The 25,856-nt window shown below is 43.1% G+C and overlaps 1 protein-coding gene across 2 annotated transcripts in view; it reads left to right on the top strand.

The window, feature by feature from the left end:
• The window catches only part of atxn1a (ataxin 1a), a 99,513-nt gene that overhangs the window by 40,205 nt on the left and 33,452 nt on the right, over nt 1-25,856 (top strand). For both annotated transcript variants that reach the window (XM_037093332.1, XM_037093333.1), the window contains one exon: nt 23,443-23,558. The gene's annotated coding sequence lies outside the window, so the exon portion shown is untranslated. The remainder of the gene's footprint in view (nt 1-23,442; nt 23,559-25,856) is intronic.

Below are 25,856 nucleotides of genomic sequence, written 5' to 3'. Positions count from 1 at the left end.
TTGTGGAAGTATTTTTAGACTGTCGGTTGTAGTGTTTTGGCTGATGTCTGTGTTTTTGTGCGGTCTGAAACACCCAGGTGCTTAACATACTACTAAACTTGAAAAAGAGTAATGCGGCCTGTTCCTCGGCCCTTTCTTCTCTCCTCCACTGCACCAGCCCTGCTAATGAATCTACATTGCTCCTTTTAATAGAAATCCATGTCTGCTCGCTGGCAGAGCTGCCCTCATCCTTTTCACGAGCTCCATGCACAGAAAAAAGGCGCAGGGTTTATGAGCGAGCCGACCGCTGTGGACGATGAGTGGAGGACACGCGGGTCCAGTTTGGGCGCTGATTCTATTCTAAATGAAGCAGGAGTTTGTGAATTATTGAAGCGCCTGTCCTCTTTCTCTGCTCCCTCTCCATCTCTTTCTCCCTTCTCTCCCTCCTCAGATCTCATTTTTCTCTCTCGCACACTGTTATCTTCCCTCGGCCCTTCCGTCCTTCTTTTTTCCTCTTTTAGTCTCCTCTGTTGGATGGGTGCGAAGGAGGGTCAGCTTTATTTGTGAACCAGTATTCCCGGTGTGTGTGTACATTAGTGTGATTTGAGTGATGTTGGTTAATCCAGTGTTGTCCTTGGAGACAGATTTGGCCCATATCACAGGCTGCTATTACTGCGTCTGAAGTCTCCTGTGCATTGAGACAGTCGTTATTTACTGCCGCGCGTCGTCCCAACTCCCTCACTAGTGTTTTTATTTTTTTTATTTTTCATAAGGCTCCACCCTGCTCTGCAACAGCAAATACAGAGAGACGGAAGGAGAGTTGAGATTTAAAGATAAACTTGAGGCGGAATGCCTGCTCCATCACTGCAAAACAATGTCTGCTATCATCATCATTCAAACAGAAAAGTGCACCTTCAGCACGCTTGATATCTTATCTTGCAGCTTTTACGCCACTCCTCTAAGATGCATTTCCTGTTTTTGTTTTCTTTCTTTCTTTTGTTTTTCCAGAAGAAAAAGAAGATGTTGTTGATTTGTTGTGTTTTCTGTTCTTTAGATAGTTTGTATTGTTAATTTGTTATATTTTCACTTAATAGTTATTTGATGCATGCACCAATATCACCACAACAAATTCCTCGTATGTGTAACATCGTACTTGGCAATAAAGCTTTTTCTGATTCTGATTCTGATTCTAAAAATAAAAGTCCATTTGCTTAAAGCTGCCATATGGAACTTTAATTTTGTTGATTCTGGCGGCCCCTGTGGACTAAAGCGGAATGAGCACCTCTGCCTTGTATTGTAAAGATTATGACCTGGATAATGAGCGCTCTAGCAAGAAAGACATAAGAAGGTTTTAACGTTCGGAGATGTTAAAACTGGAGACTCGTCTACTCTCCTGATTTATAATAAAGTGTTATCCACTCCCTTATTACCAGACTACAGAGCAGACTGTGAGACTCCTCAATTCATCCTCAGCACTCTGCCATAACATAGTTTTAACTTTCAAAATCCAACCTGATAGGCATTCAAAATAACTAGAGCAGATATAGACTACATAAAGCTAATCTGCTCTTTGATGGTCTTGTTTGCCTATGTCAGTCGTTTAGCGGCATCAACTGTTTGGTGACCAGTTAAAAGGTCCTTGTAGGTCAATTAAGCATTTTAAGAGATTGAAAGTTCTTTCCTGACTTTGAAATCAGCCGGTGACAAAATAATCTCACCACAAGGTCCACTGGACAGCTGTTCGGGAGCACTTCTTGTCCGTGTTGGCTTAAAAGTTGAGAGTGAATGTCACTGTTGACCTTGGAAAAAGCAGTTTACAAATTAATGACATGTTAACACTTCAACTAAGTCTGAGTCTAAATCTATTACAGGCTACAATCCACACTTTTAGACAAGAAAAGATTTTTAAACCTGCCAATTTAAAAAAAAAAAAAAAAAAAAGTGTAGATTTCGTGTCATGTATCAGTAGTCAGTGCCAGTTCAAATGGATATTCATGTGGGTATATTGTGGTTCAGTGTTGGCAGTGAGACAGGTCTCTATCCTGTTATTGTGACAGGAGTTGATGAATGGTGCACTAATAACCAATGTGCTCCATGGGGAACCCATGCGATGTTGAGCCTGTCAAATAGCAGCAGTCGTGTCTTTTGTGCTGATGTTCGAGCTTTAAAGAAAAAGAAAGGGATGACAGCCTGGATGGATACAAAGGAAGGTTCACTGTCAGATGATGTATGGATAATTTTTTGATGATTTTTTTTTTTTTTAACTTTACTCCTTAGATTAGATGAGTGTAGGGGCCTCGGTACAAATGGTGAGTTCATGGAAATCAGATTTGATAGCAAGTCCTGGCTACATCTCAACATTTATCATTTGATCACCGACCATAGAGCTGCCCCACCAAGAATGATAACGAAAACAATAACTTAAATGCATCATTTAAAAATAACACAACCCAGTCTTCAGTATAAATGTAAGCTGAAGTTAAATTTCTATTTCTTTCTTGTCAGAGTGTCACATTTATGGACAAAAAATACTTGGTTAGGATAAAAAAAATATTAAATCACGATTTGGATAAAAATACCTGTTTTGGTCGCCATGATCAAGGATAGAGACAGTTTGACTTCCTTTCATTGCAAATATCCACTTTTGGTTGCCACAAAAACAACTTGAATGGTCTGCAGGTCTCCTTAATAAACACCTTGATTTGATGCTGCAGAAACATCTGGCAATGTCCCCAGGCGTCCTTAAAAATAAGGGTCTCAGACTGTGGGTGAGATCATATCTTGGTGAATGGGCTAAAGACTGATCACTGTGGTTTTCAAAATTAATCAATTACCTTGATTTTTTGGACATTTTTGTACAAAATAATGCAGGACTACTCATTAGATTGCTTTTTAACTGGAGCCGACCTCTTTTATGAATGCTTCAGATGGTCTCCTCTAATTACTCAGTCTCAGTTGTTTATGCAACTTAATAAAAGCTAAGATAACACATGAGGCCAAATTCACTGATGTCCTCTTTGACGAATGCCAGGATAATTGCTGTTGACTCGTACAAAAGTCTGAATAGAATTTGTCTTCAAAAGAGGATAAACCTTGTAGGAGAATGTTGGATTTTCCTAACTCTTGTCTTTGAAGAATGTCATAAAATTCTGCAGTAACAGGTCATGAGTATTTATTTCCCTCAGCTGCAGACACAGCTGGTGCCACTGTTTACAGAACATTATCCTTCATCAGCGGGCATACTGACGTCATTATCGTTAAAGTTGTCGTTATTGCGATCGTTGTTGGTGTGGACGACCCTTATCTCTGACTTCCTCAGATTCTTAACTCCCTCTGACTCAAGTATTGTCCAGCACGCCAAATTTCACTCCATGGTAAATATCCCAATCACTTAAACTAATGAAGCTAGTTTCTTTTGTTTTTGTAGGTCAAGGTAGACATACAGAATTTGTTGATTCAAAATGAATCAGAAGTTTTGATCGTCATTTAACATCAATATTTATCTTAACTCAAGTAAAAACGCAAAAAATAAGAAATAAAAAGATGCACAAGATTCCAGTTTTTCTTCATCATCTAGGCAAGATGCTCAATATCTTTAACTGTAAGTAATTTCAAACTTCAGCTTCTGAAAATTTCTGCTCTGCATTTATCAATATTATTGACACTTAATCATATACGGGACATTAAATTAAGATTTGTGTCTTTAAAATGAACCAAAGTCAAGACCATCAACCTTTTTCTCATCCATTCCCTCTTCTGCCACTGCTTCCTCTGTCCTCTCTGCTCTTCAATATTGATATGAGCTGTCATTGGTCCAGTTATTTATGAGGCCCCTCCCTGGTATTTTTCCATTGGCTCGGGCTCTACAGTAAAATTCTTCTCTGGTCAAATCTAATCCAGAGCAGCCAGATTCTCGGCCTGCCCCTTTCTACGGTTATGACAAAAAAAAAAAAAAAAAAAGGTATATTTTCAGCTAAAGTGCACATATGGATATTTTACAGCCTGTCTGCTCTCTATTTCTTGCTCTCTCTTGTTTTCTTCTCTTGCTCTTTTGCTCCCTTCCCTCCTAGAATGGCAGCCAAAGAATCTTTCCCACAACCCCTACAGACCTGTGTGTGTATGTCCATGTGTGTGTCTGCACAGAAGTCTTAAACAAGAGGCAGATCGAAACGCATGCAAGCCTTGTGCGCGCACCCACTTTGTGTGCACACACATGTGTACACGTACAGTACAGGCCTCATTACACTGACTGGCCCCAGGGATTTGTGCCAGAACTATTTCCTGTTTGGGGCTCAAGAGAAAGGGTAAGTAGTGATGATGAAATATGACGTAACGACCGTGGTGGTCTTCCTGTGTACTCCGCTCGGGTCTGGGTGTTACCCAGAGTTTATTTTCCATGGTCATTACTCTGAACATGTGTTCAGCTGCCATCAGTCAAGTAACCACTGTCACACTCTGGCCTGTTTCACAAAAACAGTTATTGGCCCTTTCTGTTTTTTCTTTTACGCACATATTGCAGATATACTAGTGAGTCCTACAGACCAACTGAAGTAGACGACTACATTTAACTTGTATCAGCTAACTTGTGTCGTGCCCATATAAGTTGTTTCAGCTAAGGAGTTTTAAGAATTGTCTTTTCTCTGTGCTCATTGCATTTGGGTGTGTGATTCATATGTGTGTTTTTGCGCTTTAGCAGATGAGGGCGTTAAAAAAAAAATGTAGCGAGATGACACATTTCCTCTTTGTAGACCACTCACGAGAGCAGATGTTTTGACTCATTATTTAAGTCCAGATATTTCACAGTTTTGCTGCTTTTCAGCACCATGGGTGGTTCCTACCTGACAAGCTGGAGGAACACCTGAACCTTGGGGTTCATTGAAATATATTATGTGTATTAAGTGTAAACTTGTAGCAGTGTAACCCTTGTGCAATGTTTTAGTCAGTGTTTAAAACTGAAGAGATAAAAAAAAAAAAATCATCATGGAGAAACACACAGTATATCTCAGTCATATGCACATATGAACAACAGGAACACACACAGACACAACAGTGTGAAATAAAGTTTTTGCACTCAGGATCTGATTATCAGCAGTCAGTGAGGTGATGCTCGCAAAAGAAAAGCTGGGATTCACTAATCCAGCAGGCAGGATGTGAGCGCCAGTGACTTCCTCTGGAGGTGTGAAGTCATCTGCTAAAAACAGAGGCAATGTAACACCTCGCTTGCTGCGTGGATCTTACACATCTACCTTGAAGCAACAACACACAGGAACATTCACACGTTTGTGTACACGCACATACAGAGCTAATACTGAGGTAGCACGGTGCATGCGATATTATTACTTATCAATTAAAGCTTTGGTACTTAAATGAAGGCGGTAACTGCTCATGCATGCTATTCATAATGTAGTACATACTCTCATTTGGACATTTTGCAGTCTTTGTTTGCAGTGACATAACTTCATTTTTTTTGTGGGACTAATTAGTGACAGATCAGCAGCAGAAGGACACCTACCGAAGTCTGGTAATTAAAAAAAAAAAGCACTTCACATATTGCCATACGGTGTAGTGACAATGCTTCCTATCACAGTTGGTTTGACTCTGATATATGCAGTGAAAAAAAAAAAAAGGAAAAAAGTAACACCGGTTTTCCTTAAAATAGCCTGGAAAGCCGTGCTTTTCCTCTCCATAGCAACAGTTCGCTGTTGAGCACTGACTTGGAGTTGATGGAGTGGATTTTCTCAGCACCTTATTTACTCTGTGTGTGCGCGCATGTGCAAGTGTGAGTGTGCGTGCGCGTTGCATGTCTTCCTCCGAGTGCATCTTTGTTTATTTGTGGACGGGGAGCCGCCAAGACGTTGTTTGTTTGGCTGAGCCCATCGCTGTGGAAACCCGGAACGAGGAGTGAAGCAGCACCGGCAAGACTTTGGCTCCCGCTAAGCCACACAATGAAGTCTTCACTCTCCGTTGTCAGCCGTCAAACCCCAAGAGCACATTACCACGTTTAGTGTGATGAAGAACCCCTCAACCCCTATTATGTTTACAATAATACACTTGTATTTTAGTAGTATGTGTCGGGATGAGCACAGAAAAACATGCACTCGGTTACCTTCCTTTAATTCATTCTGTGCATGAACCCGGGAACCGAACTACTGTAGATGACGTGTTGTCTATTTGTAGCTGCAGGGTAGACAAAAAAACACAACCACACGCGCGCACACAAGTGCGCAGAGACACACGCAGGCAGTGTGTAGTTTCAGGCACAGCAGGGGTTGCTTCTCTCCAGATGGCGGGAGCCGCCCACACACTGCCAGTTGTTATACAATATGTATTGTATAACAGCAGAGAGCAACAGGCCCCCTCCCAGTGCACGGAGAAGCAACACACACATATCCAGTCATTCACTCGCTAGATACAGGCGGTAAACACGTAACGTAACGTAACATGTGTGTTATTAGATTCACTTTAGACGGCACCCTCTGTGTTAGCCAGCGACATCGGTCACGCAGGCATGTAGTCAGTGGGCTAGTCCTTTTGCCATATTCACCCAGCAAACATCCAGCCAGTCAGCCAGCCCCATCAGTCAGGAAGACAGCTGCTGAGTAACCAGGCAGCCAGCCAGTGAGACGGATAATCAGTTTGTCTGCTTGCCAGGCTTGCAGCTGTGCAGTGAGTCACACAGCTGTTCAGGTAACCAGGCTGTCAGCCATTCAAGCAGCTGTGCAGTCAGTCAGACCCATATTCACTCACTCAGTGCTGTGTGGAACTCTAGCTGGACAGATTTATTGATTTTTATGTTGAAATATATTAAGAGACATCTCACTGATATTTATCGGCATCACTGGGGCGTTTAAAGTGGCGTTTGACGCAAAATTACTTTAAATGATAGAAGCCATGAAAATAATGGAATCACCACAGATTCATTGAATTTTTATGGTTCTCGGTGACGATGTGTAGCTTGGAAAATTGACTCAAGCAAGAAAACGTTCTTGTACTTAACCAGAGTATTTCCATTTTCTGCTACTATAGTCTTTAAATGACTACATGTTGCACTTTTTACTCCATTACATTCTTATAACCTAAGTTACAAGATACTTGCAATCTATTTTTTGGCATTCATGTTATGTTAATATATGTATAATTTGACTTTTGACTATTTGTACTTTTAATACATATCTACATTTATTGGCAGAAAAATACTAACCAGTTGGCTTAGCTAATTAACTTCCTGTCTGTTTTTGCAGTTGGCAATCTTGGGCAGTCTTTTCTTCAAGTGTTTTTCTTCACTTGGAATTTTAGCTCTTATAAAGCCAGCACCAGGAGCGCTCGATTCGGTAGCTTTCCCTGTTGTGTCATTCCCGCATCCGTAAGCGAATTGGAGGATCCCGCTCTCTGGCAGTTCCCCTACAGGACCGCCTCTTTATGCAGTTCCCTGTCCTGATTGGATTGAGTGAGCAGGGATACCAGAACATTTTTTTATTATTATTTATTGCATGAGCAGGAGGAGGAGAGACATCCTCCCTGACCAAACGCTGTATAACTGTATACTGTTGAAATATAGAGCAATTTAACACTTAAAGAAAAGGGAAAGAGTCACTTCAAGTACACCAGATACTTTAAGACTTTGACTTTGACTTTTACCACACCAGTATTTCAAAACGATGTCTTTACTTTTACCCAAGTGTTCAACCCTGTCAGTCCTATAGTGTTGTATGTTTTTGTCAGTTTGTATGACATCAGCAGACAAAGAAATGGAAGGAACATGGTGTGAGTTGACTTTGTGTCGCTTTTGTCTGCTTTTCTGTCTTTGACTCGGGTTCACAGGCTGTTTTATCTCAGCTTCGCTTTGTTTACTCTCTGTTTGTCTGTGTCTCTTGTGTCTTTGAGTCACTATGTGTTGCTCTTTCTTTCTTTCTTTCTTTCTTTCTTTCTTTCTTTCTTTCTTTCTTTCTTTCTTTCTTTCTTTCTTTCCTCTATGTTACTTGGTGATGGAGTACTTTGGCTGTATTTTCTCATCCTCTCTGTCGCTCTCTTTTACGAGCTCAATTTGCCTTACCTCTCTTATCAATCTCCATCCTTCTCTCCTCTCGTCTCCTTTCAGCTGCTCCTCATCTCTCTCTCTTTGTACGCTGTCATATTGAAAAGGAATCATAAAAGCTCTTTGAGAGTCAACGAGCGTGCCCCTGCAATCATATGACTTCATTACAGTATATCCACGCTGACACTTAACGCACATGCAGATATAGTTAACACCCTTTTTTTTAATTCATTTTTTTTTTTATCTCTGTCTGTATTTTTGCCTGTGTGTATATCAGTGTGTGTGTGTGTCTACAGTGTGTGTCTTTTTGTGTGTGTGTGTGTGTGTGTGTGTGAGAGAGAGTGAGCCCAGAGCGCCATGTGATGATGTAATGAGAAACTGAGCGGAGCAAACTGCGGATTCCCCTACTCACACAGACTCACACACCCACCCACACACACACACACACACACACACGGTGAGGTTGTTATACTAAGAGTGAATGGAGCATATAGGAAAGTCCCTCCAGTCAAACACTGAGTTTTCTCTTCATTGGATTTACTGCAGTAAATTGTTGTAGTGGCTCCCCTCTGTGTGCTGTAGCCTCCACACCACCACCACCACCCCCCCACACCCTCCGCTGTTTCTCTGGGTGTGTTTCTCCCTGGTGCTATAAGTCTGAATGACAGCAGTGTCAGGCTTTATGGTCGCACTGTTTTATGCCTCGAGCAGAGCGTCTATGTGTGTACGGGGAGACTTTACGAGTGTAACTGGGTATTACCTCACCCAACTACTGAACAACAGGCAGTGAAGGAAGCCTGGGCGGATGGAAGGTGCGCGGAGCAGACGCAGGGAGGTGAAGGACAGTGAGCAGATGGGAGGGAGGGGAGGGAGGGAAGGGAGGGATGAAAAAGTGGGAAGAAAGACAAGCATGACATTGAAGGGGAGTGAATGGAGGGAGAGGAGGAGGGTGGAGGGAGATATTTATGCTGAAAGTGAGATGAGAGAGAGGAAAAATTTAGATTTGAGCGCAGCGGGAGTTCCATGGAGGGAGTGAACGATGAAGAGATGAGATGGTGACTGTGATTCTCTCTGTATCTGACTCTAATCACATTTGGTTTACTTGGTAAATTATTACTAATCTGAGAGGTTGATATCAACTTTCAGAGGGATGAATGTCATGTAGGTTGCAAGTAAGCAAGAAAGGGATGGAATTAGCACTGGGCTGAGCTCTGTTCCATAGTGTCATCCTGATTTAAAGGGCCCCTCACCAGAGAGCACGAAAAAGTAGCGTTTCCTCAGAGGCTGCGGTAAGGCGGGAGCTGGAAAGAAAGTTGTCGATGCGATGCGCTAACATTACTATACGTCTCCTCGTCGCTGCCAGTCAGGAATGTGAGAGTTGCTCCGGCTGTCTTCACTGGTGACTGTCTTGGCTGGGTGCGCCAGTTGTAGGTAGCCATCAGAGCCACGGAGAGGAAACGGCAGTGACTCATTAGCAGTGCTAATGAACAACCCAACAGCAATGTAATCCTCCATCGCGATGTGATACTGTGGACATCGCCATATGCCAGTTGCTGCGTAAAGTAAAATAGAAAGGGGGGATGGATGGAGAGTGAGAATGACAGAGAAGAAAGGACGGATAGAAGAAGAAACAATTTTATAGGGGCCGAGAGAGAGAGGGACTGCGGTTGTAAATTGTGTTTATGAACTCCATATAATATCCTTTCATATACACACGCACACACACACACACACACACACACACACACACACACACACACACAGAGGGACAGAGAGAGTGGTGTTCACGCTCACACACGTCCACAAACTAAGAGCTCATGGCAGCAAGCCATAATGACCTTCCACCGGCCAGCGCCCAGTGGTAGTAATGATGTCATCCTCTCTCTCATACACACAGACACACACGCACACAAACGCATTACGCATATTACTTAATTCTTTCAAAGCACTTCCCAGACCTTCAAAACAACCACGCGCTATCATTTGATAAACAAGGGATTAACATCCCGCGAGCATCTTTGCTGAGAGGTCTCGCAAGGTCATTTTTTTGTAATTGAAGTCACGCGCTATGAACGTGGCTTCAGACGGTTTTGACGTGTACATATGCCAAGGATGGCGCATGTAGACACAAATAAGTCTTTTTCACACCAGACATTTTGATTCGTGATGGGAGGAAAAGAACTAGGAAACAGTACATCTGTGTGGATGGGCGAATTAATTCTCAGCCGCTGTATAAGCTGATGAAGTGCGTGCTGTCTCTCGCTCTACATGACAAGTGGTAAAGACTTGTTAACCCCGTGATTAAATCGTAGCAGTATCACACTCCTGAACACATAGAAGTACACATTGAACATGCACTCTTTTAAAAAAAATGGAGGCATTTTGACCTGCAAGAGGAGGAAAATCTCTGGTGAAATTCATAAAATTGAATGATGGCTGAATTCCATTTAGCTGCTTTAGTTTCGGGGTGCTGGCACTGTGCACGTTGGCTCACTCTCACGGTGCCATGACTCACTTGGATGTACGATCTGAGCCATCGTTAATGTTATTAGTAACACCTGTACTGTTGCGACCATGGCAAGTGTATTCCTATTGTACATGCTTTCTCACTAGCACAATTCGATAAGGGATATTAAATGTAATGGAGCCATGATTCATTCGATTAATGACTCGGTCTCAACTTGTCAAATACAGCTGCTTGTCAACTTCAAATGACGACGCTCTGCTGACCCCTTAAGCGGCAACTTTGCGTGGAAATGTCTCCACGTGACAACTTGTCCGATAAGACTTCTGGACAAACATGACATAAATGGTCTTTTGTTACCGTTGTGAAACGATCGCAGTTGCGTTGAGGCACCAAAATGACTCGGTTAGGTTCAGGAACAGGTCATACTTTTCAGCCACGTTACTTATGTAAAGCGAGTTTACGTAAGTGATGCAGATTCATTCCAGCTAACGCAAGTATGTACCTAAACGTCATCTAAAAACCATATCACTCTTAGCTGTCACTCAACTTGAACACAGACGTGCTCACACAGCTCTGAGCAAACACCACGCGGCTGAACAGCCCTGTAATGTCGAGAGACACCATACATTTACTGTCAGAGTGATGTCAAACCACGCTCACAACCACATAAAGCAGGAAAAGCATTTTTAGCATCACACAGTTAATGTGTACCCGTATGCAAATATGGGCAATGCATATGTGGACATCTATTCATGAATGTGTATTTGTGTGTGTGCACAGCCCCATGTAAATGTAGCAGAGTCCTCAAAAACAGCAGGGTTATTAATAGATGTGGCTCAGTGTGTGACTGCTGAAAAGAACCCACACTCTTAAAGGAATATGACGCCCAATAACGTGCCTGCGCATTCTGTATTCTGTATTCAACACTGACTGCAAAGTGCGACGACAGTCAGGTGCTCACTTCTGTGGAGTTACAGTAAGTTACAAAACAAACTTTTCTATGCTGGCTTGTGATCACATCCGTCCCTGCATTTCTTTCTCTCGGGCTTCATCTCCTCTTTTTTTTTTTCCTTTTGAATTTCACCCACTTTTCACTGAAAAAGTTACATAGACTTCAGCAGACAGGTTTCTTTCAGTGCTGTTTGTACTTTCTGGTTCGCACAGATACTAGAATACAGTAAGCTGAAGGAGTTCTTGTGTTTGTGCTGTAACTTAGAGCACTGTCACAACTTGCTGGTTTTCAGCAAAAGCGCTCTGTCAGTTAACCAATTGAGCGTGGAATTGAGCTGTGTGTAAAACATCCTCCGAGTGCTCCTCTGATGAGTGTGTACAGTCTGCAATAGGCCACACATGAGTAAAGCTGACTCGAAGGGCCACATCGCTGTTCAACTCGCATGTGTGTCGCGTGGCGGGGCGAAAGAGAGAGAGCAGCAGCAGGAAGGTCAAATGAGGAAGAGACGAGATGCATGCACAGCCGACAGCCCACGGTAAGAGACGACGTGAAAGACAACAAATTGAAAGGCAACAATGAAAAAAGGCGGGCGAGGGAGACGAGAGAATTAGGAGGTTTGCGGAGAGAAAGACGGGAGACACAATAGAAAATGAGGGCGGGTGAAAGAACCGAAGAGAAACGGAGTTAACAAGGCGTGCAAGAATATTATTTCCCCAGACCAAGCCGCCCCAGTAACAACCACGGCAAATGATGAGTCCGACTTTATCAGCCGTGCAGATTGGCGATAAAGCCGCGTACGGCACACATTTTCACGCCGTCGAGGAAGACTCATCCTATAAGCTGTGAGGGGATATACAGTGATGTTGTGTGAGGTTGTGAGTTCTCCCTGAGGGCAGAGGTGGAGAGAAAACAGCAGCGTGTGTCAGCTGTCTGTAGAAGGCGGGTTTCTTTATTGCATTGCTTTTATTTCTGTATTGTTTCATCAACAGACTAACAGCAAGTATTTTGATAATAAAAGTGATGGCAGATGAGGAAGGCAAGATGACATAATTTGAATAAAAATCACTGACAGCTGCTTAAAAGGTTTCTGTATAGCAGATTAGGTGTTTTATAAAATGCAGGAAAATTACAGAGCCAGTATTTAGAAACTATGCCTGTAGACAGTCAAGACTTTGTGTCATTGTAAAGTCCCAACTGTAACAACATCTGCAGAAGTGGTGCAGAAACACGGTGCCTGCTCAGGCCTGTGAGAAGTGACCAATCAGGGCAGACTGGGCTGTTTTGGAGACACCAAAAAATAAATGTATGCGCCTGATATGCTAAGGCCAATATTCAATCTCTCTTAGCTCTATTTTGGTCGAAAACAACTCCTGGTGGGAATACGTAGTTCTACAGTTCAGCTTTCATTATTATCTTGATGATATGGTAGGTAAATTAGAGACATAAGAGTTTTTGTTTTTCTGCTTTTATCTGCTTTGATTTTTGCTGAATGCACGTACATAAGAGTAGTGTAAACTAGATTTGTCCCTGTAGCTGGTCTCCCAAACACACATCTTTAGTACACTCTCTCTAATTTCTTCCTCTCTCCTTCTTCGTCATCTGGGTTTTTTTCCCTCTCTTACTCAGCCTCTTTCTCTCCCTTCATCTGTCTGTCTGAGTTTCTAGCGTATCATTACTTTGGTTCAGAGGAGGGTTGCACAGAGATTGTCTCCCAGCAGGATGAACTTATGTGGGTGTGTGTGTACGCGCGTGCGTGCATGTGTGTGTGTCCCACCAGTGTTGGTAGCAGTGTCTCAGGAGTGTTGCTTTAGTCTTTGAACATTTCAGAATGAAAGAGAGCGCGCCACACACACGCAGACAAGTTCCTTTTTCTTTTTATTATACTCAGCCTCAACGCGGTTTCGTCTTTTGTGTTTCGTCTCTGTCTTTTATTCATTCTCTGTGTTATCACCCCACCCCTCATCTGCCTCTGCATTTTTTTTTTCTTATTTCTGTCTCCCTTTTTTTTTTTTTTTTTTGATCTGTCTCGGGTTCAAAGAGCAGTCTTGTTTTCGCTGTGCGGCCGTGAAGCTTGTTTTGAGTCTGGGTTTAACTGCTCGCTTTATGCAGGCGAGGTGGGTTACCTTCCACATTATTAGATACTCATTGATAAAACGTGACCCAGCACACAAACGGTAACCCTCATCTACATTTCTTCCGATGCGTTTATGTAGAAGGCAAAGAAAGAGACAGTGATTCGTCTTAATGGGGCAGTGCTCTTTCGCTGAAGGACGCATTAACCTGTGACCTTCCCTCGTGAGACGGTCAGTCTAACCATGAGGCTGCACCGCTGCCCCATTTATAAATTAGGCCACAATCAGCAGGAGATTTCGTACTATTACCTACTCAATTTTTCATCTTGTAATGTGTGATCTCATTGGGAATAAAAAAAAAAATCCCCCTAACCTTGGCTTTGAAATGTTTTATTCATTGAGCTTTACAGTGACTTCCTGAGGCACACCGCTTTAGACATCTATCATTTTCACAGCAGAAGCTCACCATCGCAGCTTTTATTTCAGCCACATGCATCTAACCAGCAAATCCTTGTCGCCACCATCGGAGCAGCCCTCTTGTTTTAGCCGTTCTTCAAAGACACAAGTAAAGACGGAGAGTTTATGTGGTAAATCGGTTTGGAAAGCCCACCAGATCGAGCGCGTGTTTACAGTATTTCTAATACAGTAGAGCTTTGGTATGAGCGGGCCTCCAGCTATGCGGGAGTGCTTCCCAGTTCATATATCTCGCATTATAAATCTGGCTCCAAATCCATCCTCCAGGGACTCAAATAATGTACGTGACTCTTCCGCTTGCATGAAGCCGGATGACACGCGTGAGGAAATAATTATAGATTTTATAGAACAGATGTTTGCAGTTGGGATACAATGGGAAATTTCCCTGATGCTTTTCTTTGTTTTGTTTTTAGTCAAAGCGCTCGAAAATATCACAGTTGTGCTCTCGCTCATTCATTGCTCATTACTGCTGAGGAGCCTGGTGAGTTTCGGACGCTCGGGTGACATCAGAGCAGGCGGAACCATGACGCGACGCTAGTACTGTGGCTCCTCAGTTTGCTTCTCAATGAGGGGGGTCACCTGAGAAGCGTGTCGAGTGTGCATGTGTGTGATTGGTAAACCGATATGGCGTGTGTGTGTGTGTGTGTGTGTGTGTGTGTGAGGTCGAAAACAGACTGTCCTTACACATCAGTCAAAGTTTCTGTACTACTGAAATGAGAAAGAGGATGCACTGGAGTATTTTCTTCGCTCTCCACCCCAGTGTTAATACTCCTCAGAGAAACATGACACGGCGGAAGAAGCAGTTGTACTCCAAGTCGAAAAGAGAGCTGTGATTCCTTCCTCCTCTTCATCGAGAACATGAAATATGTACAGAGAATTCAGGTGAAAACAACGGCAGAGCTACTTAAAAGAAAATAACAAAAGCATTGGTAAATAATTGACAACTGTAAGCACATTGAGATGTTTAGTATTTAGTACATGTTTTCTTATTCATTAAATTAAGGGATTTAATTAGAAAATTCTTGAAGGAAAAGGATGTAATCATAAATGCAAACTTAGCAATAAGACAAGACAAGTAGCAGGGTAATATGCGTAAGGTGAAAGCCAAGGCCTTCTTCAGTTGATAAAACTAGCTGTATGTATAATTAGATTCTTCCTTTGAGAAGCTAGGCATATTATGCTTATAGTTACACATTTGTTACTTACTAAGCTGTGAAACTCTGAATCAACTTGGTCCAAAGTGATCCAAACTCCTGCCAATAAAAGGTTTTTTTGCTCCAGCAGCTGGCTCCCTAACATCCAGCTGAAGCCCCCTTTCATCACCCACAGTCCAAAACCCCAAAGAAATCAACACCCACAATAAACCGTTTTATGATTTTATGACACACTGGCTATAGGAACTGGCTGCCAGGAAACCATAGCTGCAGACAACACAGGAACAAAGAGTCATGTAGAGAAAGAGAAACATGTATTTATACTTCTGCCCACCATCGGTTCCAAGAGAAAACAGAAACAACTGTATCCAGCACACAGCTTGTATCTCAGAATGTATTGTGGATGCTTTTATTGTATGTATAGTAGTATATTTGTACAGTACTGCATGTGCATTTCCATGAGCTGGGTATGCATGGTCACTGGATATTTTCCATTTGACCTATCACTGTTATCTTTAATTGTCACTTAACATTATTACCCTCATTGCTTTTGCATCACTGGTTCATTCGCATTCATGCAAATGAAGCAAATTTGAATTTGAGACGGAGATGAGAGGAAAATCCGAGAAATCTTCAGCCAGAAATGCCTCAAGAAATATGATGAATGAGTCTCTCCTTTCAGTACTTCACACAACACACACATTGTGTGATAATCATACACTGTAGATAATCACTGTTCTAATGCCAAATGTATACTAGTCAACTTTGTTGCAGAAATAGAAGCAGCAATTACACAGCAGTGCCTGCTGCTTAGCAGTCAAGATGAGAACAAGAGTTTGTAGTTACTAGTGTGTGTGTGTGTGTGTGTGTGTGTGTGTGTGTGTGTGTGTGTGTGCGTGTTTGTGAGTGTGTGCATGTGCTTGAGTACATGAAAAGCAATCTGCTCTTTGATAATCAGTAAAGCGGCACAGTATGGGACATGTATACAGTATGCAGTACAGTACTTTGACACGTGTGTATGCATGAGAGAGAGTGTGTGTGTGTGTGCGCGTGTGTGTGTGTGTGTGTGTGTGTGTGTGTGTGAGACAGGCAGGCTGACCCGTACGTCCTGTGAGCTGTGACTGAGATAAAACACACACACACACACACACAGTGGCAAGGACCAATTGTCTGGTTGCTGGGCAATGAGCTCACGGCAGTCGACCATAACAACCCCTCTCTCCATCAATCAGCTATCGAGTGCTCTGCTCTAGTAATGATGTCACCACACACACACACACACACACACACACACACACACACACACACACACACACACACACACACACACATATACATGCATGCACAAGCTCTTATCTCATCCTCTTTGTTTTGACCTTGGGTTGCTCAAAGCTGTGTGTCTGTGCTTGTCTGAGTGTGTGTGTGTGTGTGTGTGTGTATGTGTGTGTGTGTCTGTGTGCAGAGTGCTGATTGTCATTGCCTTGCAAAATAAAGTAGGAGAGGATGCAATCTCGTGATGACACATACACACAGCCTGTTGCACAGACTATATGCCCCTCATGAAGTCCCGAACACGTTTTTCAACTGTGACTGAACTATTGTTATTATTGTTGTTCAAATCAAGATGCTCTGCAGCACAATCATTGAGGTAATGTTTCGGCCTTGGTGTAAAATCACTGACGAGAGGAAAAAAGTCAGTATCAGCCGCATAAGACCAGGTCACGGCCCTTGAGATCTTTCCAATGTGTGACTTCATAGAGCCCGAGAGTGTTTGAGGAGTCTACCGTGAAACCGAACCTCTTTCAATTACACACACACGAACATAAGCAAAACACGAAGCGTATTTGTTTGAAATGACACCTACACACATGCAGAGACACACTCACTCTTGTGAAACAAATTGCTTCAGGATGTCTCTCACTCACACACACACACACACACACACACACACACACACACACACACACTACCACACACTCACATTCTCCGCGTCCAGCTGTGTCTCTGCCAGGCTGTAGGGCAGGGGGCCAGCACAGTGAGGTGAAGAGAGTGGCAAGAACACTAACTGGCAAATCAGTGGCCAATTAAAAACGCTCAGCACTGTGTGTGTGTGTGTGTGTGTGTGTGTGTGTTTGCGTGTGTGTGCGTGTGTCCTTGTTTGACTGCCAAGGAGAGGGTTGGCACAGAAAACACGCTTCCTATTCTCTCAGCATGCCCTCTTAACGCACAAGCGTACACACACACACACAAACACACACACGCAGCCTTGGATTTGTCTTACCCCATTGTCTTTATTTGGGACAAATGAATGTGTGTCCTTTGTGTGTGCGCAGGCATACGTGCGTGTGTGCTCTCCACCCACAAGTGGAGTTGTGTAACCTCAGACGGGACACTACAACCTGCCTGCTTTCTTATGATTAAACATTGTCATGAAGGGTGTTGACGGAGTCTCTGAATGAGTGGATCAAGTGAAAACAGAAAATGTGTCATAGAGCCTTTTAAGGCAGCAGCTGCTTCCTTGAGTTGATCAGACATTAGGGTCCAGGCCAATTATTTACTTTTTATTGATAATGGGCGAAGAAGGTGCTACAGCCAACTTCTTGAGCAGATTGACTCTACTGAACTAGTAAAAACTCTGAAAGGTTGAGATGCGTCACAATTGAATCACAGTAAAACAAACAAACATGGGACGTGATCGATCACTGACTGTCACCCAAACCGAGCTGGATTATGTCTCACGATCAATTAAGTTAGCGCAGGATGAGGCAATCACTTGCCGTGCTGCAGACGTGAAACACTGAACATGAGCCGAATGGGCCTGAGGTCATCGTAACATCTTAAGATAAAACAGCTCTGTTTGTCAGCTTGGTGCATTTTCAGATGATCTAATGTAATGTATGTTTAAATCTTTTATCGAGCTTTATTTTGAACATTTAATCCTTCCAAGCTAGGTACTCGCCAGCTTTGTGGATACGTGGTTCTCACTGAAGAGCAGCGTGGGGCTAGCTTCTCCTTACTTTTGTTTTGACGGCAGAAAAACATTTCCTTCTCCCTCATTGGATTTAATGGTTCATCATTTCTTTATCCACATCCAAGTTACTACTATTGACCGATGTTGGCCTATTGACCGATGTTGGCCTGTTACAGATATATCGATGTCAGCGTATGTGTTTTTTGATGTGAAGAGGTTGGATGAGAAGTAAAAAAAAAATCTATACCCATTCAGTAATATTCAGTACTACTACTAATATATATGAAGTGCACCACTGGGTTGTTGATCACTCTCAGCTAGCTTGTACCGTGGTAGCAACATTCTTTGCTGCGGTGCGGACTGATCGCAATTTTGGCCGATTGTCACCCGCGTGAGGGTTCGCGGAGCAGGCTATAAATGGCATTCGATTTGGAAGAGCTGGGAGGTGGAATGAGAAAGGGAGAGCGAGAGGGTTTTGTAAACCTGGAAACGCTGACCTTTCTTTTATGTTTGTCTTTGCCGAATGATTTGTGTTTCGCTTCCTGGCTTGTGATCTCTCCGTCTTTTTTCCTTCCATTCCAACCACCTCCCTTATAAAACTGGCTATTAAAAATAGTTTCAGGTCAGTTTGCAGGAATTTCTGTTATGGCACCGAACCTAGCACAGCTGCCACGTACACACTTCCAAACGGCACATCAAGAGAGCGTGGAACGGCAGATAAAAGATGGCGATAAGAGAGGGACACTGGTCTTTTCCGAGACATGTGCGCACCCGAGATAACATTCCTCCCAAGCTTTGAGCACCTTGAACCTCCACAGGGCTGACTCCTCAGCTTGTGGTATGGCAGATATGTTGGAGTCTAGGAAAATGGGCCTGTGGTTGAGGAAGGCATTTCCCTTACATTACAGTGCTGGACAGTCATCCGGTCCACACACACACACACACACACACACACACACACACACACACACACACACACACACACACACACACACACTAACACTAACACTAACACACATCTGTGCACACAAAGCATTCTTCTGCCTCAACCAACCAAACAGCTGTCAGACACTACGTCAGCTCCAAAAGTATTTTGTCTACGCATGTGTGTGTTCCTGCGAGTGTGATTGTCATATTTATGGTAAATGATGAGGTGTGTACTACAGGAGCAGGTTCGTGAAATGTTCCCACACATCTCTCCGTACACGTGTCACGCGTTTCGATGAGACAGGCATTCATTCATTGTCATGTTTCCGTCATCTGTCAACACTAACCTTACACTCAGAGTTGGAGCTCTGTATTTAATGCAACCTTCGGAGGCTTTGTTGGGGGAATATTTTGCTTATGTTAGCCTTTAAACCCTGTACTTGTGGTTCCAAAGCATACAGCCAGTTTTTTTTTTTTTTAAAGAGTGCACTGCTTGGCATAACATGTACAGTCGGCAAAGGTTTTGCGGGTGGACAATTTTCTTTTTCTTTTTTTTTTCTTTTTTTTACTACTCTTGGCCGAATGAGAGAATGGGAAGAATGCAAGCACTCCGAACTGAAACGGTGATGGAGAGTGAGCGGGTGGACGGACGAAATCACGGTGTAATCACGCCAGCGTGCAGTCAAGTACAGAAAAAACACTCGCACAAAGACCGCTTGTCAGACATGTTGAGTGTTGTCGCCTTTCCATCTAAATCACCGTGCGCATTTGTTTAAGGACGTGGACACAAAAGACTGTACCTTTTTTTTTTTTTTTCTCTCCCTTTTTCAGGTTCAGGTTCACTCAGTGAGGCAGACTTGGCAACACATTCACGTGTGCTGTAGCATCAAACGTGCTCTCACTTGTTGGTTTGGAGGGTGAATTAAGCTGTGAAAACTCGATTCTGATTTGGTGACGGGGGTTTCCTCTAATTCCTGATAATTGACTTGGTAGTTCCAGGGAAACTCTCTGGCTACATAGTGTCAGCCAATGTCTACAGTGAGTAACCATAGCATCTGTCACTGCCTCGCTCTCACCCTATTCCTCTGACCTTACTAATGATTCGTATCACATAAGCAATCATTCCACATCCTATTCACTGTTTATCTCGCTGTTTCAGGCTCTGGCCGACACCACGCATGGACTGTCATTTGTCTGTGTAATCTTGATGTTAATTCAGGGACAGTGGTGGTGGCCAGCTAGCTAGTTTTCTTGTTAAACATATCGTCAAATTGTACAAACAGCTTGGCAACCGTACGCAATGATACACACTTGCCAGCTTAATGTTAGCTGTCCGGCTTACAGCTGAGCCAAAGGGTTTGTCCTATTTAGGAACAAACAATTTTTCTGTCAAGGACCTTTTTGGAGGGTAACGTTTGTTCAGGCTGTTAGTAAAATGAGAATGAATGAATGAATTCTTAATCTTAATTTCTATATTTGACAGTTGACCATATTTAGAGTTTATTCCTTTGGTGCATGAAGCTAAAAAAGTTTGACTTCCCAGTTATAAGATTATCTGAGTCTTCCACATTGTGGGGCCTGAATTTCCGGGTTAGCTCCCAGCTAACTTGAATGTGGATGAGAAATGATTTGAATAATCCAGCTCTTCCAGACTTTGCAAATGTTATCGGACTGAGTGTATCAAATTATGATCGTCTGATTTGTTTGGCCCCAGTGCGTTGTACGGGCTTGTTTGAGGTATCCATTATCAGGAATAAATGGAACGATGCGGAGGGCAGAATGGTTGTCCGTGTATAGTCAGACCTTATTTAATTGCTCACTTATTTACTTACTTGCTTAATTACTTACACATACAGCGCACACACACACAGTTCATGTCAGTTCCGGGCTGCTCCGCTGGGCTGCGCAATTCAATCAGCTGATCACTTAATGTGGTTTACACAGAAGCATTCCTGACTAATTTAGCCTGCCTGATTTCTGGAGTGGCCGTGATGGACGGAGACAAAGTGTCCTTAGTCGTGTGTGTGTGTGTGTCCAGAGAGTGTGCACTGGGAGCTGGTATGTGTCTGATGCACGGAGAAGGCCTTAATCACGCTCAAAAGCATTTATATTGCATTTACTATATCAGCACTGAGAAGTTCATGTTTACTGTGGATTGCGTTCATAATGAAATCAAACTGCTCCACAGAAGAAGTGCCGGGACTTTTCCTACATATTCAACCCGGGCATGTTCTGTATTTTCCTAACAGGTGTCATGTTCCAACTTGACATCTCCAAAGACAGGTGTCCTCGTATTTTCCCTAAAAGTTGTTAGAGTTTTGGACTCAGAGCCTCTCTCTCTCTCTCCGCCCTGCTCTGTCCTCCCCTCTCACACCATCCTCCTCCTCCCTTTTTCCGCTGACATTTTTCAGCTTTCCATCCTCCCCGCTGTGCCTCGCTGGCTGTGCCAGTGTTGTCCTCCCAGCGAGTTTCTATCTCCCTCTTCTTCACCGCCATCTGTTTTCTCTCTTTGTCCCTCTCCCTCTCTGCCTTCCTATCGCCTCTCTCTCTTTTTTTTTTCTCTCTGTCTGCTTTACCTCGCCATCCCTTTCTATTCTCTCCATCTGTCTTCCTTCCTGCCGCCTCTGGATCGCTTCTACTTTTTCTCTTTTTTTTTTCAACTTTTGCTATTTCTCAGTCCTTGTTGCCGTCTCTTCTGTCTTCTGTTACCTCCATCCCTCTTCCTCTGTTGCCTTTTTTTCATGCCATATGATGGATTTGTTTGCCAGTTGGTGTCTGCTAACCCATGGCCTCAGTACACGACTATATTTTCTTCCTCTGTTTCTGCCTTACAAACATCTTTAGTGCATCTGCATGCAGCCAGTCTCCATACAGACTTACTATACTATGGCGCACTCTGAAAGCCTATTGATATTCCCATGTCTGCCATACCAGACATTCCTCAGATCCTTTCTCTCGTTACGCATCAGCCTCGCTGAACCATTATCGTGTCTCATTTCCACCGTAGCTCTCAATTCCCCGCAGATTAGAGTCACCGAGCAGAACAGAAACGCTGCATGGAGTGATATATTTTACTATTAATAATGTAACACACAAACAGCCACCAGCAACATAATGTAACTTCCCTTTCTTTTCTTCCTCGAGCTGCAATAAAACATGTTCCCAAATCTAGACAGCGACACACACGCTCACATAAACCCACCTCTTTCCTCATATTTAGACATGTAAGAAGTGGGTCAGTAGGATGTTTGACATCCCACACACCTTTGCGCGCGCGCACGCACACACACACACACACGCACACACACTGCAGCTGACTAACAGCAGGGAACATGTCTCTCGCATCCCCGTAACATCCCCATCATTCCACCACAACCTGCCTAATTAGTCCCACAGAGTGTGTGCACGCTGTCGACAATCAGCCAGTCTGTCTCTCACGCCGGTGTGTGTGGGTGTCGGCTTAAGTCAGCTCGTCGCCCATTTCGTGTCTTTTAAAAGATTTTTTTTTTCTCCCCCCTATGAATATGACAGGACCTTGTTTATAATAATGACCTGCATTTGTATGTCAGATTTTTAAAATAACGAAGCACTTTGTATCCGGTAGCAAATGAAAGCTACAGAGAGAAAAGTTTAAAGGGCTGGAAAGAAACATTCAACAGGAACAAGGGGCGGGAATGTTGGGTATTTATGTCTTTCGACTTAATATTTCAAAGCAGTGTGTACCCAGACTGAGACCCATTTGTCTGTGTTCATGTGCAGTTATAGTTTTTGGATACATTTTTTCAAAATTTGTGCATTTATTTATGCAGTAAGGTCTACTCTTTTTTTCTCATAAGGTCACTAAGATGCACCAGCATCATTCTCATCACCATTAAAAATCACTCATATTTTGGTTTCCTGTGAGAATGTTGGCATGTGAAAGACTAGTATTGTAAAAAGAACACAAACTGTTTGAGTAAATATAACACACTTGAGTTAAAGTAAAGATATTGTGGATAAATAAAAAGGACAGTAATAAAACAGTACTAGTCTGTGGCTGATACGACATTTTTGTTGGCGATTGTAAAAGATTTAAAGATTGCTGAACGCCTCAATGGTCAGAAGGCTCAAAACAAGTTAATCAAACAAGTGTTTGATAAGAAGAACGAATCTGGACATGCAAATATTGTCACCCATGAATACATTAAATTTTCCCATTTCTCTGTGTGCTGTGCATATAAATGGTTCAGGTGGAATCTCTAATAAGAATTATTGCAGTCAGATTGATAGAGAAGAAAAAGAAATATTGTCCATGTAGTCAGAGCTACTGTAGCCCCAACTTCCCTGAGGCAAGATGTTAAAATCCCATATTGATGATTATGTGTCAAAGTCCTTTCCATACTTTAGTTTTCAACTTGTTTCCATCCACCAGGGAGTGCTGAGTGCCTGAGTCGACACACTGCATTCTGGGATAGTCTGGAATCCTCTCCATGGGCTGTACCACCTGCTGACAAACCAGGGGGGTCCGGAGGAGCTGTGTTGAATGAGGTGAGGTTGCCCCTGCTGTTTACATGTGCCATGTACGCATCATCACACTTGAATTAACGCAGCTGTCTTTTGATGCGTAAGCTAGTCTTGTTGATCAAGAGGGGGGGTCCGTATCTTCTGATCGGGGTTCACTGTATCCGGCCTGAAAAGCTGCTACTCTGGCTGTCATGTTTGAGTTGATGTAATTGGTTCTGGCATCAAGGACTTCTCTGCCCTGTGTTTTCTACATAGCCAAGAGCCTTGTTCTGCTGATAGACCTGTCAGCCGTGGTCGCAGCACAGATGCACGTTAAGTAAAGTGCGTTTGATTTTTAATGCGAGTGACGTGGCAGCTCGCAGGGAAAGAACCGGGGTTCTCCTCTCTGTGGCCTGGAGCCGCGGCACGTCATGACTGTATGACTTGCTTCAAATTTGTGACTTGCGCTCATAACCCTCCTCCTCTGAAATGCAATATAATGAATGCACTGAACTAATGTGAGAGACGACTCCTCTGTATTCAGGTTAAACAACAGTCAAAGGCATAAAAAGTCAGTTTCATGCCTTTGTTGTGTTTGGAGGAGAGGCATTTTTAGGTTAAGGGTAAGTCTGCCTAGTGACAGTGTGTTTGTTTATGAGCCTGCATTTGAGCTCTCTGTTGGAGCTGCCATATATTTTCTTGCATAACACCTTCAGGAACAAGTTAGTGAGGGGTCTTCCTGCGAGAAAGGAGGCCTTATTGGCAGTGCTGAGAGCGCGAACAAACACCCTATAAATAATGTTCCTGCGAGGCCCAAGGAAGGGGGAGTATTGTATTCTATTGCTTTGTTTATGCTTATTACGTGTGTGTGTGTGTGTGTGTGTGTGTGTGTGTGTGTGTGTGTGTTTGGGTATCTAATTGTTCATTGATGAATCTCTACATAAAAAAAAATGCACAACTCTTCATATTACCAGCAAACCGTGAGCTACAACTCCTTAAGTTTTTCTTTGGGATTATTCGCAGCATGAATGTGGTCTTTTCTTGTGGTAATATCAATCCCCAGAGGAAAAATTCTCTTTTCACTTTCTCCCCTTCTGCGGGGAAGTAAGACCACAGGGTCAGCTGCAGAATTGCACCTTTGGAGCTGCTGGCGATTATCTGGCTCGCAGACATTTCAGCTTGAGGTCAAGGACTTGAACTCAGACCTCCTGGTTGATGGAACGTCTCTCATCTCACAAGAACAAACATTTAAACAAAGTTCTGCAAGCTCTCTCCCACAGTCGAGGTTATTTTCCACTTGCATGTCTGTTTATTGCTGTTGAGAGCATTTAACAGTAGACATTGAAATGCAATAACAAACACCCACCTTACCTCTACCAAGAGGAGAAAACAAATGTTTGAATTTACAAGAGTGTCAGGATGCTAATTGGCAGGTTAAGTCTCGAGGCAGCACTGATCTGTCCAGATATGAGCTAATAATATGCCTCACAAACTAATTAAAAACATTTCATTATTGCACAGCGCAGGCACTAACAGTGAGTGAGTTTTCTGAGCGAGCTGCAAGATGATTAGTTTTTCTTGACAATATATGTGCATCCTTTGCTGGTTTGAAGTCATTAAAGATGCAGAGATAAGTCATTCATATTTCAGTCATTTTTTTTTTTTTTTAAGAAAAACTTCCTGACTTCCTCACTCTTGTGAATGATGGTTTTGTTTTTCTCGTACAGTATTTCTGTGCTTTTGGAGTAGAAACAATGTTGCTGCCTGTTGTTCTGTTGCCTCAACATTTGGTGCCAGTGGGAGCAGGCAGTGCACTCTGGTCCTCGTCTTAAACAGACTTGCTTGTTTAAGTGTACACACACACACAGACACAGACACACACGCACACACACACACATTCACAGGCAGAGAGCACTCTCATTTACCCCACAGGGAGCAGACAGTTTAGAGAAAGCTGCAGTTACTCTGCTGGAATCTCTGTCTGTATGTTGTTGAATGCTGCACTCCCCCCGTCTCTCTTTCTTTCTCCGTGCCTTCCTCTGTCGCTCGCTTTCTCTCTTTCGCTCCTTCTGTCTGCCTCCGAGTTCATTTCAGTTCAACTCTGAAGTTTTATGAGCGTGACATTTCGATCAAAAACATGTCGCCAGAGCTCATATCTGATACTCAGACTCCTGTCTTTCAGTGTCTTCCGGGGTTTGGAATCCAAGTATAATGATTCAGAAAATGTACCTCCTTCTGTTTCTCTTGCCGATTGAAGTGTGTGAAGCTGTACTTCCCTTCTTCACACTATCACACTCTTTCTTATTTAATCCAAAGAGTAAAAAGTGTGAGCGCTTGTGTGGG

Source organism: Acanthopagrus latus, chromosome 3, assembly GCF_904848185.1.
Source record: "Acanthopagrus latus isolate v.2019 chromosome 3, fAcaLat1.1, whole genome shotgun sequence".
Classification (NCBI taxonomy): Eukaryota; Metazoa; Chordata; class Actinopteri; order Spariformes; family Sparidae; genus Acanthopagrus; species Acanthopagrus latus.
The sequence above is the reverse complement of the archived record's forward strand: the minus strand, read 5'-3'. Positions and strand labels throughout refer to the sequence as shown.